The sequence below is a fragment of the Pyxicephalus adspersus genome, chromosome 12 (assembly GCF_032062135.1).
Source record: "Pyxicephalus adspersus chromosome 12, UCB_Pads_2.0, whole genome shotgun sequence".
Lineage (NCBI taxonomy): Eukaryota > Metazoa > Chordata > Amphibia > Anura > Pyxicephalidae > Pyxicephalus > Pyxicephalus adspersus.
In genome coordinates, this window is record NC_092869.1 from 37,978,798 (window position 1) to 37,991,857 (window position 13,060).

General features: G+C 41.1%; 1 protein-coding gene across 4 annotated transcripts in view; it reads right to left on the reverse strand.

The window, feature by feature from the left end:
- Positions 1-11,027, reverse strand: part of GNG2 (G protein subunit gamma 2) — a 45,386-nt gene extending 34,359 nt beyond the window's left edge. Inside the window, exons 1-2 of one of the 4 annotated variants that reach the window (XM_072427899.1) lie at positions 10,935-11,013; positions 10,633-10,688 (exon numbers count right to left, since the gene is read on the reverse strand). The gene's annotated coding sequence lies outside the window, so the exon portion shown is untranslated. Of the gene's footprint in view, positions 1-6,775; positions 6,795-10,632; positions 10,860-10,934 lie in introns of those variants that run through there. The other 3 variants (XM_072427900.1, XM_072427898.1, XM_072427901.1) reach the window with 3 other exon arrangements.
- Positions 11,028-13,060: the final 2,033 nt, after the last annotated feature.

A 13,060-nucleotide genomic window follows, 5' to 3' on the forward strand; every position in this document is an offset into this window, starting at 1 on the left:
TGTTGTATGGGAAAAAGTAGCAAGGGGCTTACATTGATGGTGGTGGTGGGGTGTTTAGAGAATCCTCTCACCTCTTACAAAACAGCATGAGACCCCACGTCACCAAAAAAAGGGAATGGGTTGAACTGATGCATAGTAGCAACGCCTTATTGGAAGTCCCAAATGGAATGTGGTTCTCCCTATATCAATCAAGAATTTTTTTTTAACTTTGAATGGTGCTTAAGGTCCTAAGGATTTAGAAGACTCATTTCCACCCGACTTTGTCTTGCATTATTTTGTAGTTTGACTACACCGGTGTTTCTTGACCTTTTTAACATAGGGGAATCCTTGAAATAATTTTCATGCATTGGAGAACCCCTTCTATATATCCACAGATCAGAGTACATTAGGCAATGTACACACGTCAGATGATTCTCGTCCGATAATCGCCCCAGGGCCGATATCGAACAAGAATCTGGCATGTGTACAGTGCTTCTTGTCCGTCGTTCCGACAGATCCTCCGACAATGAACAATCATAATAAAAGTGAAGGGGATAGAGCGCAGTGGGGTGCCACTCTGTCGTTCTTGCCCTCCCCTATCCATAGAGCAGAGCGACTCTTTATGTACAGCGCTTGTTCTTCCATTGTGCAGTCATTTGTCGTTGGAAAGGATCGTAAAAGAATTATTGCACATGTGTACCCAGCCTTAGTGTGGTGGTCATGGGAAGAATGTCATCCTAACACATTTATCCAAAAATCTCATTACGGTCAGTTAAACTGACCTGACAAAGTCACAAACTATTCATTGCTTAAGGAACCCCTAGCAACCTTTGGAGGAACCGTGGTTGTAAAACCATGCACTACTCACAGTGAAAAGCAAATCCCCAACTTCTCTGGACAGCTCAAACCATGCTTGCTACACTCCACTGCTGCAGATAATCTTGGAAACAAAACTCAACCTGCATGGCCAAAGCTTACTAAACTCATGGATGATGATAGCTTAACCAACCAAAGTTCTAGGGCTCTTCTGCTGGACAGGACTGGTTTAAACAGAATAAAGCACGCTCCAAGCTCTCTTTCTCCGGGGTAGTGAATGTGCGCTCCATGTAATATTGGACTCCACATATGTCCAGACTTTATTTGCCACCCATACATTGCTTGGCTTGTAACAGCGTCTTCCTACCAGTTACATGATGGCTTTCCAGATAATTGGGTCACGTACATATGACCTATAAGTTCTCTATATTAAATATAGAAATACCTAGATTACAAGAAGATGGGAAAGAAAAACAACAAAATAAATCAAAATGAACGGGAAGTGGGAGGAGTACCTGCAGGTCATTTTAATTGCTTGTGAACAAAAACTTTAAGGGTCAGTCTATCAAAACTTTTAATTAATTTGCTAGAGGTTGGAGAGTTAAACCCCTTGACAGTCTCTATCTCTCAGGGACTTTATTAGCGAGATCTCTGTGCCGAGTTGCTAGGTCTGCAGTCCCGCTGTGCTCATTATGATGAATTTCCACATTTCCTGCTGGATTTTTATGTGTTATATTATGGAGAATAAGAAGAACACAAAGTTGGAGAACACCCAAAACTCCCAGGTAGACAAAAACAGAATTGGGAAATATGGAAGACAGAAGCGGTCTATACCAATATTTAAATATCACAAGTGAGTGGACTGGTCCTTTATCCCATCAGAAATCAACATTTTGCAAATGAGACAACATTCTAACAACTATTAAAATTTCATGTACAGTTGGTGACAGATAGACATATATCATATGACATAGGTTTGTTATAATGTCAGTTGGCCAACAGGCCATGTTCAAACCCTTCCATCACTTTTACAATGCACAAACAAGCAGAACTGTTAAAGCAGGAAAAATGCTTTCCTAATTAAATAATTTAAAAAACATACATTTGCCTCCCACGGTTGTTTTTTTGAGTCTCCTGCTATCCCAGTGTGTACGAGTCAGACAGAAATCTGCTGGAGCAAAACTCATCTAAATCTCATGTGAACTTGTCTGCCCAAACCAGACATGACAGCGGGGTCCCCGGACACCGTTTATCGGGAGACAAGGCCTCAATCTGGAGGAAGACTGTTTAATCTTAATGAGGAGTGGGATTAGCAGAGCTCCCAGAGGGCACTCCCTTTAGCTCTGATCCTGGACGATCTACCTTTTGTATCTTATGCAATATTATATCATCAGCTCCCTGTTCTCATAAGGATGCATACAGAATAAAGCAGAACTCTAGGTAAACATAAACAGGACACAGTTGAAACATGCAGATGAGCTGCTTTATCGTGCAAAAGATTGGTAATTCTTTTCATCAACTTGTGCATTGTGAGATCAGCACCTTTTACATTTTCCGGAAGGCGCAATCTCATGCCTGAGCTGTGCGAGATTGGGTGATGTAGGAAGAAGAACCTGGAAGATGGTGGCACCCAGTCCCCAGCCCACACTGGAATGAAGATGGAATGGCGCGGGATCGACTGTACTAGGATTGCCGAGGGATGGACAGCTTTCCACCTGTAAAGGTAAGTGTTTTTTTTCTTTATGAGTTAAGGAATGAGTTGTGTCACCTCCCTAGCAGTCTGCCAATTTAATACTGAAGGAACAACAGCAGCATGCTATGGCTTATTCTCTACTTTCATGGGAAAACCATATGGTTGTCCACTCCCAGCCACATAGCTAACTGCTGCGGTGCATCCAAGAACAGCAAACTGGATGCACACAAACATTTGCATACAATTGTGGCTGTGTCTGCAGGTTCTCATGAATTGGAAAAGCAACGGCATGGCCAAAAACATGCTACTTTCTGGAACCGCACTGTTATCCACCACATCTGAAGCTGCATCAGAAGCGTGCACAAAATGGATCACAACCATTCTCATTTTACTTGGATGAAAGCAGTAGGGACCATGGATGAGCCTGTTGACCCAACAGCGGCAAACTGCACCACAGGTAAATGCATTTGCGTACATTTGTAGCTGTGTCTCCATTTGTGCAGTTCTTCTTTGAGCGATGGAAATGAAAAAGTGTGACCAAAAAGAAAGTGTTGCTTTCTGGAACTGCTGAAACTGTGTCAGAGGCATGCACAAAATGGATCACAACCTCTCCCGTGGAAGCAGAAGGAACCATGGTTGAGTCTGTGGCAGAATACTGCAGTCAATTGTGGGTCATCTCATTGCTTTCAGGTTTTGGCAACAACAACCCATCAGTTTATGTGCATGCCATAGAACCCAAATGGCCAGTAGTGCTGCTCTTGCTTCAAAAAAAATTAAAATTGCATCTGACATTTTCTGAAGTTACAATAATAAAATATTGACTGGACTGATGATTTCCCTTTAAATATCCTATTTGTATTTATCTTTATTGGGATGGAATATCGGTATCTAGGCAGGAGCAAGGGCCAAGCAAACTAAATCTGCGGATGACTCATAGCGTGTCTCTTCCAGCACAGCAACTGCAGGGTATATACAGGAATAGCAGTACAGGAAGAGCCGGTTTCATTCGATAATACGGGCACATAGAAATGTTATTTGTTCTCCTGGTGGCATCGGTAGCAGATGCTCCCAGTCCTTGTCAGCTATCCAGCCACATTGTAATATAGGAGTGATCAATGCAGGCTCATTGAGCTTATCCATTACAACCTGGTTATAACTATGACAAGCTGGCCAGGAGTATAGTCTCTTGACACATGGGTTCTCCCAAATGCCATTTATAAGGCATCAATTAATGAATGCACACTGATCAGTCTGATTATACAATCTTTGCTAGATCTACCAACAACTTTTTATTACAAGGGTCTACTTGGTTAGACCAGCCTTGGCCTATAGAATTTATGTTAAAGTTCTGTTACATACGAGATGGCACAATCAGATTGTAATGAAGGTGGCGGAAGTTTATGGCTACTGTTGCAGTTTTTAGGTAGGTTTGTAACTATAAATTATACATTTTAAGTACAGATCATCAAAATGTTGGTGCTTTCCACTACATTGCCAATTCCCATAGTGGTGGCCATGATTAGGGAGCCTATACATTAGGGGCATATCGCAAGTGCAGCCACAAAGACCCACTTTAATCCCATGCAGAGTACAGCAGAAATTATATAGTAAAGGTATATTATCTCCCTTAATTGTTAAATCTTCGTCTATCACACACCTTGCAATTTTGCTATTCATATGTCATGAGAGGTCACCGAACACTGCATGAAATAGTGGGCTCCTGCACAAAAGAGGAGCACCCGATGATGGAGAGAGGTTATATGATTTTATATTTCAATGTTTGTATTATGTTTTTTCAAATAAACAGGACAATAATCACTTTTTTGTAAACAAAGACAATCATTTTACAGACATTCTTATAGAAAACATCAATTGAACGATCAAAACTCAACAGTAAGGGAAGGTGGAAGACTCATAAAACCAATCAGTGGAGGGAGCCATGGGGCCACTCTTTCAGTGAGAAGTGTATTCTTTCCACAGGCCCCAAATCGCATTAAACTTTTCCAGGGTATCATTGATAGTGCGGGTGAGCCTATCAAGAACCAAGATGCAATCTACTTTGGAGGACAAGGGCTCAAAAGGAATCACCTGGGATTTCCAGGCTTTAGTTAAAGTGATGCGGGCTGCCAACAGAATGAGACTAATTAGTTTCAAAGAGTGTTTAGGGCCTCTCGCATCACATTTGCTAAAAAGGGCACATTCCGGAGTACATTGAGGAGTTCTATTAGTGACTCTGGAAATTAGCCTAAAAACCTTAAACCAGAAATCCTGGGCAATGGGACAGGACCACCACATGTGGACCATGGTGCCTCTAGCATCACAACCTCCGAAACACATCGGGGAGGCGGAAGGGTCACGCAATCCTATCAGGAACCAGGTACCATTTAAAAATTACTTTATAATTCGCTTCTAGTTAAGCAAAATTTTAGATAGGGAGCTAACCACTTAATTCAATTCTTCTTGGGACCAATCAAACCCTAGATTGTGTTCCTATGCCTCCATACATTTCAATTTGGGTGGCGGAGTCGCCAGCACAGCATAAATTATGGATATTTGGCCTTTGGTGTAAATAATAGATTTACAGGAAGTTTCAAATGCAGTTGATCATAGAGGGTGGGGAGCTTGTCTGATTTTTGAACATACAAACGTATTAATTTGGCGATAACTGAAAAATTCCTGTCTCGGAAGGCCCTTCTTGCTAACCAAAAATTCAAAACCAAGTACGTCTTTTACATCAATTACATCCTAAATTTAAAGATAGCCTCTATCAATCCACCATTAAAATTTTTTGAGATCTCTGCCAGGGGAAAACTCTGGATTGTTCCATAAGGGAGTAAGGGGCACATGAGCAGAACATAAACCAGGGCAGGTTAAATGATTTTAAACCAACACTGTGCCAGTCCACATAATGGGGCAACTTAAGGAGCAGAAGAAGGGATGGTAGGAAATTGGGGCCCCATCTCTGAGTTAAAGAGTATGCTTCCCTAGTAGCTACACATGTGCATGCAGTTGCTTACCACTTGCATTTGACATCCGTGTTTCCATTGACCAAAAGGGGAAAAGAAACTGTTCTAATGCTCTTTCAGATGAAAATTAGGTGCACCTAATGGGCAACCTAATGGTCAACTGAATTGGTGCACCCATCATTTCCCATCATTTAATTATCTCCCCCAAATTCAAACTGTGCCAAGGTCTGCTTATTCTTGTTTACCAAAACTGCACACTGACAACAACGATGACCAACATTTGCATGTTTCAAGATAAGAAATGTTTATGTGCAACTCTGACCAACAGTTCCCTTTTGCAAAAGTAATTTGCAGAACAACAAGATTAAAAAACATGAAAGTTAGAAGCCTACATTTAGCTGGAAGAGATCATATAACTAAAACCTCCAAATAAAAAGAACATTTCACAAAAAGGGAAGTCCAATGTTTGGCAAGAATTATAGAATATGTATTTAGCAGAACACCAAGGCTGCACCAAACAACCAGATCTCAGGCTTCAAAGTGGAATTTGTCAAATAAATATTCTGTGGGTTGAAATGCATTTTAAATTGATCAATGTACCATTAATGTATTTTCTCTATAGAGTACTGTGTCTTTGCATGTAATGATGAGTAACGATTGGGCATGTCTTTCTATCTAGAATTATTTTCCTTCTATGTTCCCTTTCCTGTGCTTAATCCTGGGAGATCCACACCTTTCAGCACAATGTAAACTTGTATTACAGATAAAAGGGAGGCGCTATGGCATGGCTGCTAGACAAACGCCAATTGGAAGGTCTAGACCAGGGGTGCCCAAGAGGTGGATCACGATCTACCGGTAGATCGCAAAGACAACGCCAGTAGATCGCGCAGCCCTGCCTTTCAATATAATCACGCACAAGAGTTATTAGGTCCAAGTTTTTATTGTTGGTAGATCATTTTGACTTGATCATTTTTAAAGTAGCTCGGAAGCCAAAAAAGTGTGGGCACCCCTGGTCTAGACTGCAAGGGCTAAGCACATTTGTAAAGCACATAGCTGTTCTTTATAAGTATGCTGCAACTAGTTTGGTTGGCTGTAATAAGGACCTACATTAAATAAATTACCCTAAATCTCCCCTCCTCCCAAAAAAGAAATATTAACTAAACAGTTCAAAAGGGCTAAGAATGTGCAAAAAAAAAAAATCAAACCTGACACAATGGAACTGATTGTTGTTTAGATGCTAAAGTGGAAAAAAAATACGAGCAGGTGGGTTGTTTGTGCAGAAGGGACAGGTGATGTCCTATATGCAATAAAACATACTTACCTATCTTTTTACAATTTTTTTTTGTAAAGTACACTGAGCTGAGTGCACGATGTTGTTTATCCTCAAATCCGCCCAATCTGTAGTTAATAAAATAACTACTGCTCGCATGTATGGGAGTAATGCTATTCAAGCCCCACCAGCCAAGATGGCCAAAGATCCTGAACCGGGCAGAGGACCGGATGAAGATGATGGTTCCTGCAACAGCATGGACAGGTGAGCTTATTTTTATATAATTATATATAACATATATATATATAATATATATTTTATGTAATAGACAGGTAAGTTTATTTTATTGCAGAAGGGACATCCCTTGTCACATCTACAGGAAAGGACTTGCTTTGTTGCATTCCTTTTTATTTAACCTTTAGTTCAGCTTCAACACTCTATATTCCCAGCCAGGGCTCCATGGAGCCTTAGGGTTCCTCCAAAATTGTTAGGGGTTCCTTGAGCTGCGGTTGATCTCCCATTAGATGGTGCGTGAAAGTTCTGGATCTAACGCCATTTGGGAATGATCTTTTAAGGTCTCCAAAAAACATTCCAAGGGTGATCATGGGTGCCATTCTGACCACCGCTAGAACATTGATCATGTAATAGATGTTCCCAAAATGACACCCAAGACCCAAAGCTCATGTTAAGGGGTCTAAATATGTAGAAAGCCTGCTCTACACCAATCAAGACCCCACCCAAATCTTGTAAATCAAATTTAACGTACAACTACATTAAACCCTACAATCTGTATCTCCACCTGTGCCCATGGTGACCATCCCCTTCATTTTCCTGGTGCACAATCCAGTTGGTTCAGACAGAAGCTGCCCCTCGTAGAACAGTCCAAACCTGACATCTGTAGGGGGCTGGGAACTAAAATGAATCTGCGTTCCAAACCAGTTCTTTATTTCTTTCAGTGCCAGAAATTCTAGTACACGCATTTTTGGCACTTACAACTTTTATTCCATGTGTTTCCTATCACACTTGAAAATTTCATTTATTGCACCCGAAGAAGTAAGCCTTATGGGCTCTTAAGCTTTACATAAACTCAAAACTTAACCACATAACTTTACACAGCAATAAACATAACAGTAGCAGATAACATGCAGTCATGATAGATAGATGCAAAGCTTTGCAAGGAAAAAATGATAGTCCTAAAAATACAGCCCTGTCATTGGCATACACAGTGCTGCAAGGGTTTAGGATTATATTGAGTACTGTTTATAATGAAGAGCGGTGCCATGTTTTCATGCCCCATCTCGCTTTGCAGTCAGTAAGACTGTACAATTGCTGGGTGAATGATGTAGGAGAAGCGTATTTCATGCTGTTGTTGACAGCAATAGGTACTGGCATGGGCGCTCGTAGTATCCCTCAGGGGCATTAAAACCAGGACGGCTTGTGCCCCCTCCAATCCATGCTCGTATAAAGAAGCCCAGACATACCTTGGAGGTGGAGCTTCTGATAAGCAGGGGTGGGGATTCCAACATCACAGCCATAGACTGCTAATGTCCAGCCCCCAGCCACCAGAAGCTCCGCCTCTGTGCTTCTCAATGGAATACAGGCAGATCATGAGCTAGCAGGGTGCTATACATGGCTTTCTAAAATCTGGAGAGCAACTTGTGGTCGTAATAAAGAAATAGCAAAAAAGAGGGACATGAAGTCAAATGGCATAGAAAGTCAATTTCTAAGTCTGCAGCAATCGGCACAGATCTGAACAAACCTGATGAAAGCTAAGAAACCAATCTTTTCACAATAACTGCATGCTTTCTAAGTAATGAGTACATGCAACGCTTTCAGGTATTTATTAACTATCCCAATGTGCCAATTCCTTCATCTGCTTTTCTCTAAAACGAGGCACCATCTTTGTTCAGCCATCATCCAGGGTCACCATCCACTTCCTTGCCTGAGATGCCATCTCAGAGATGACACAATCATGCAATTCCTGCTATATACAGATTAACCCCTGCTGCTCTCACCATGTGACTTGCTACAAAGTTACAATGTTGCAATCTGATCACTGAGGGAGAGAAATGTTTCATCCTGCATGCAGCAGACTGATGACCTCATCTCAGCCTAGACAAAGTCACTTGTCTGGATCTCAAAATCTGCCTAATATTTATAAAGAGGGAGGGGGGGGGGGGCTTTTTAGAAAAATGATTTTGATTCTTTATGCTGTGACATGTCAGGAATGTGTTACTATTAATGACAGGTCCTCTTTAAAACCTTGGTGACCCCTGGTAATTAATTGCAAATGTTTTGATGCTTTGTGCAAATAGCTTCCATCAGAGCCTAATTCCACAGGACTTTTGCTTCCCAACAAAGCCCTCCCTGAGCCGTCATATTGTCTCAGGGATGATGGATGTGTTAATTCAGCGCCCCGCTCTTGGAGCTGACACAGCTGTTTTCTCTACCAAATTTCTAATTGAGTGATTTAATTCCAAACAAGAGCCAGATGGTTGCAAAGAGGATTATTAATATTTTTTATATTTTACAAATGATCCGGCCAATAGGCCAAATGTATGAGAAAATTCCTCACACGGCGTTGGTAAAGCATACCACAGGGCGCCGTACGTGGAATTGGCATCTTCTGCCGTTTGCTTTTGTCCACTGATTTTATGAATGAGACCATATCGCATCTTTTAAACTATTCCTAAACATACAGCACTATCACCCCACATATGTGCGCCATGCCATATTCCATATATGGTCAATGAAATGCTAATTTATGCAAATTAAAACAAATCCCAAGCATAGCTGGAAATGCAGCAGGTGGAGGAAGTAAATTTGTTCGTTTTTCCTTAAAAACAAGACTTATTTATTAGGGGAAAAATGCAGTACAGTAACCCCTAATCTTAAATGCTAATTGGCTAGGCCTTATTAAACTGAATTTTGACTGGCTGTTATAAACTACCCTTTGCATATGATCAGTGATGTGAATAGTGAAATAATTACATTTTAAATAGTACATATTTATATTTAAATATTTGTATAATTTAAAAGCTTTCCCGCAGCAGACAATTCCTCAATTCCTTTAACCTTACTTCATTTTATTCCAACAAGCTGCAATGTTATCAATGTATCAGATTTATTATATACCATGGATTGTATTATGAGCTAAAAATACAACACAAATCCACGCATCCTAATTTGTTTAAAAGCAGCTATTACAAAAATTCACTGGCTTACAGAGGGGGTATTGTACCAATGAATGAATGGCTTAACAAAATATACAAATATACATTGATGGAGGGTTTTTTTTTTTTTTTTGCTACACCATTTGCAACCCTGTTTGCCCAACCCTCTCCCCAAAGCCAGCACAATGGTACACTGTATATTGCTAGCACAATCAAAGCCCACATGACTGTTTAAATATACATAGGGGTGGACTGCCATTCTAATCAAGCTTTACTTTATATTAAAAAAAAGACAATAAACAATAATTAACCACAGCCTTAGAAAATAAATATAATTAGATCTAAGCAAACATCAGCTGCACATCCACTGTTTAGCAACTGTGAGACAACTGTGATCATTGGGATTTTATTTTATTTAGGATTTTTTTTGTTTGTCAATATAAAACACAGCAAATAAAAATAATAAAATCAATAACAATTATATATATATTTAAACATAAAATGTAACATTTGGCTGATTTCTGCTGCACTCTCAAATCCAAATGTTTGTTGGGTGAATGTATTATTCTGTGTGATTAAATAAATGTTTTCTCCAATGCTATATAAAGGATAGAAAAAAAATAATAAGCAACTATGAAACTATGATACCAGAAAATGAGCAACAGTGCTGGGTGAAGCACAATGTTCTAAAGAATCATTTTGGCAATAGATAATGAGGAAATGAAGGATTTGTACCTTGGCTTTTATTTTTGCAGGCGGTGCAGGTCTAGCAGAGTCCCCTCTATGCAGCTCTGTAGGAAGCAATAATAATACTCAGGCTCTTTGGAAAGCAGAAAAAGCCCTAGTGGAGCTATCTCCACCCATCAGGAAATTAAAGATCACCCACTTCCTCTAGCTTGAAAGAAAAAAAAGAAAAGGGGTCTATTGGTTTCTTGCATTTGCCTGCTGCTGTGTTTCTTGCTGCATGTCAGATTAGGTTTAGCTGCAGCAGTGATGTTTTTTTGGGGGGGAAGCAGCAGCAGCTGCCAATCACTCACCTCCTCAGGCCAGTCCTGCTGTGGCAGTTCTCCCCAGCTGCTGGCTCTATTCTGCCTCCTCTTTGCTTTTCCCCCCTCTAAGTGCCATCTGTCATGTCCTCAGATGGGTGTTCCCTGGTTTGAACACATGCATGATTAAAAGGAGCACACACTGGCTGTCTCATCTGCTTGGAAATTAGTTTTTTTTGCAGTGGCTAGATTAGTAAACCATGCAGCGGTGGTACAATGAAGCTCTGGCACAGGGCAATCTATTGTTCTGTATGGAAGAAAAAAAGGCTGCTTTCATTCTAGACAGACAACCAAGGTGATTAATGCATTCTGATTAACTGCTTCAGTGACAAATGCCCGCTTTGTGCCCAGCTGGAATAAAAACTTCCAATGGCCAGAGCCAAAGAGTTCTTTTATTGTAATTTATATACAGAACATGGGGGGATCAATGTGGGATTTGTTTTTAAAGATGGGTCCAGTGCAAGAATTTTTGGATTGGTATGGATGGGTAAAATTCACTTTTTATAGCTTTGGTGCCACAACTACGAGGGGGTTCTGAGAAGTTCCTGGCTTTGCCCCCTTCCAGATAAAATAGAAAAATGGATGTGGGGGCATATGACAGCCTAATATCTTAGTATGTAACTGTGCAAATATCAGGTCTTTGCGATTCCTAAAACTGTTTTTTCTTTTAGTGAGAAGCTGTGATGGCAGAGGCATGTTTCACGTCGTTGGAGTTACGGGCCGTCATTAACTTTTTGTTTCTTCAGGGAATGTCAGCAAAGGACATTCACGCTGAGATGTCACAAACACAGGGGGAGAAGTGTCCTTCCTACAGCACTGTCAAAACCTGGATATCTCACTTCAAGACTGGGCATTTCACCGTTAAAGATGAGCCCCGCAGTGGGCGTCCCCTCAACCTCAACTGACCCGGCAACCTGCGATGCTGTCCATGAGCCGATTATTGAGGACCAGCGAATATCCTTAAAAAGATAGCCCAGATACTTGTCATCTCACGAGAGCATGTTGGGTTTGTTATCACCACTATCCTAGACATGGCAAGCTTTCAGCAAATTGGGTGCCGAAATGTTTGAACAGTGATCAGAAGAAGGAACAAGTTTAAGCATCCAAAGCCGTTTTTGCCCATTTTTGCTGCACAGGACTTTTTGGCTAGGTTAGTGACTGAGGATGAAACCTGGCTCCACATCTATGATCCTCAAACCAAGAACAGTCAAAGGAATGGTGCCACAGTGTGTCCCCGAAGAAGTTCCAAACCCAGAAATCGGCCAAAAAAGTAATGACAACCGTTTTCTGGTACAAAGACGGTATTCTGCTGGTGGACTACCTACCTCAGGGCTCTAGTATCACCTGACACTATTATGCTAACCTCCTGGACCAGCTGAAGAAGGCATTTAAGAGGAAACGCCGTGGAAAGTTGACCAAAGGGATCCTTTTTTTGCAGGACAATGCACCTGCGCACACGTCAAAGATTGTGGCTGCCAAATAGAACACCCTGGGTTTCCAATTTGTCCACCATCCCCCCTACTCACCTGACCTGGCCCCTTCGGACTATTATCTGTTCCCGAATTTGAAGAAACACCTGAAGGGGCAACGTTTTGACTATTTCTGACGTCAGAGATGCTGCTGAGAGCTGGTTTGCGGCCGAACCAAAGGACTTTTATTTGTACAGTCTAGAAAAGCTGCAACTAGGCTGTACCAAGTGCATCAGTCTCAGGGGAATATGTTGAATAAATGTGTTGTTTCATAACTCTAGCTCTCTTCTTTCTGGGCAAAGCCAGGAACTTCTTAGCACCCCCTCGTATAGTCACCTTCCACAGCTGCTTGGTTTTCCATTGGGATAAGGCTCGTGCATTTTGCAGCAGATGAACATACTATATGATGCACGTTGCCTGGGGTTGTGGTGCCATGGCACTCTAACACACTTTTAAAGAAGCTGCCAATGCATTTGAAGTATAGTGCGTTTTGGTGCACTGCCTTACTGAAAATGGGCTTTCGGAAAGGTTTGTACATGCTTCTTGGCTAAAATTGGTAGCAGGTGTAGCTTTAAGTTAATTCTTCCATTGCTGATCAATCAATGGTTTGGAACTTTTTGATTAAAGTGTATGCCCCCAATAATTGTA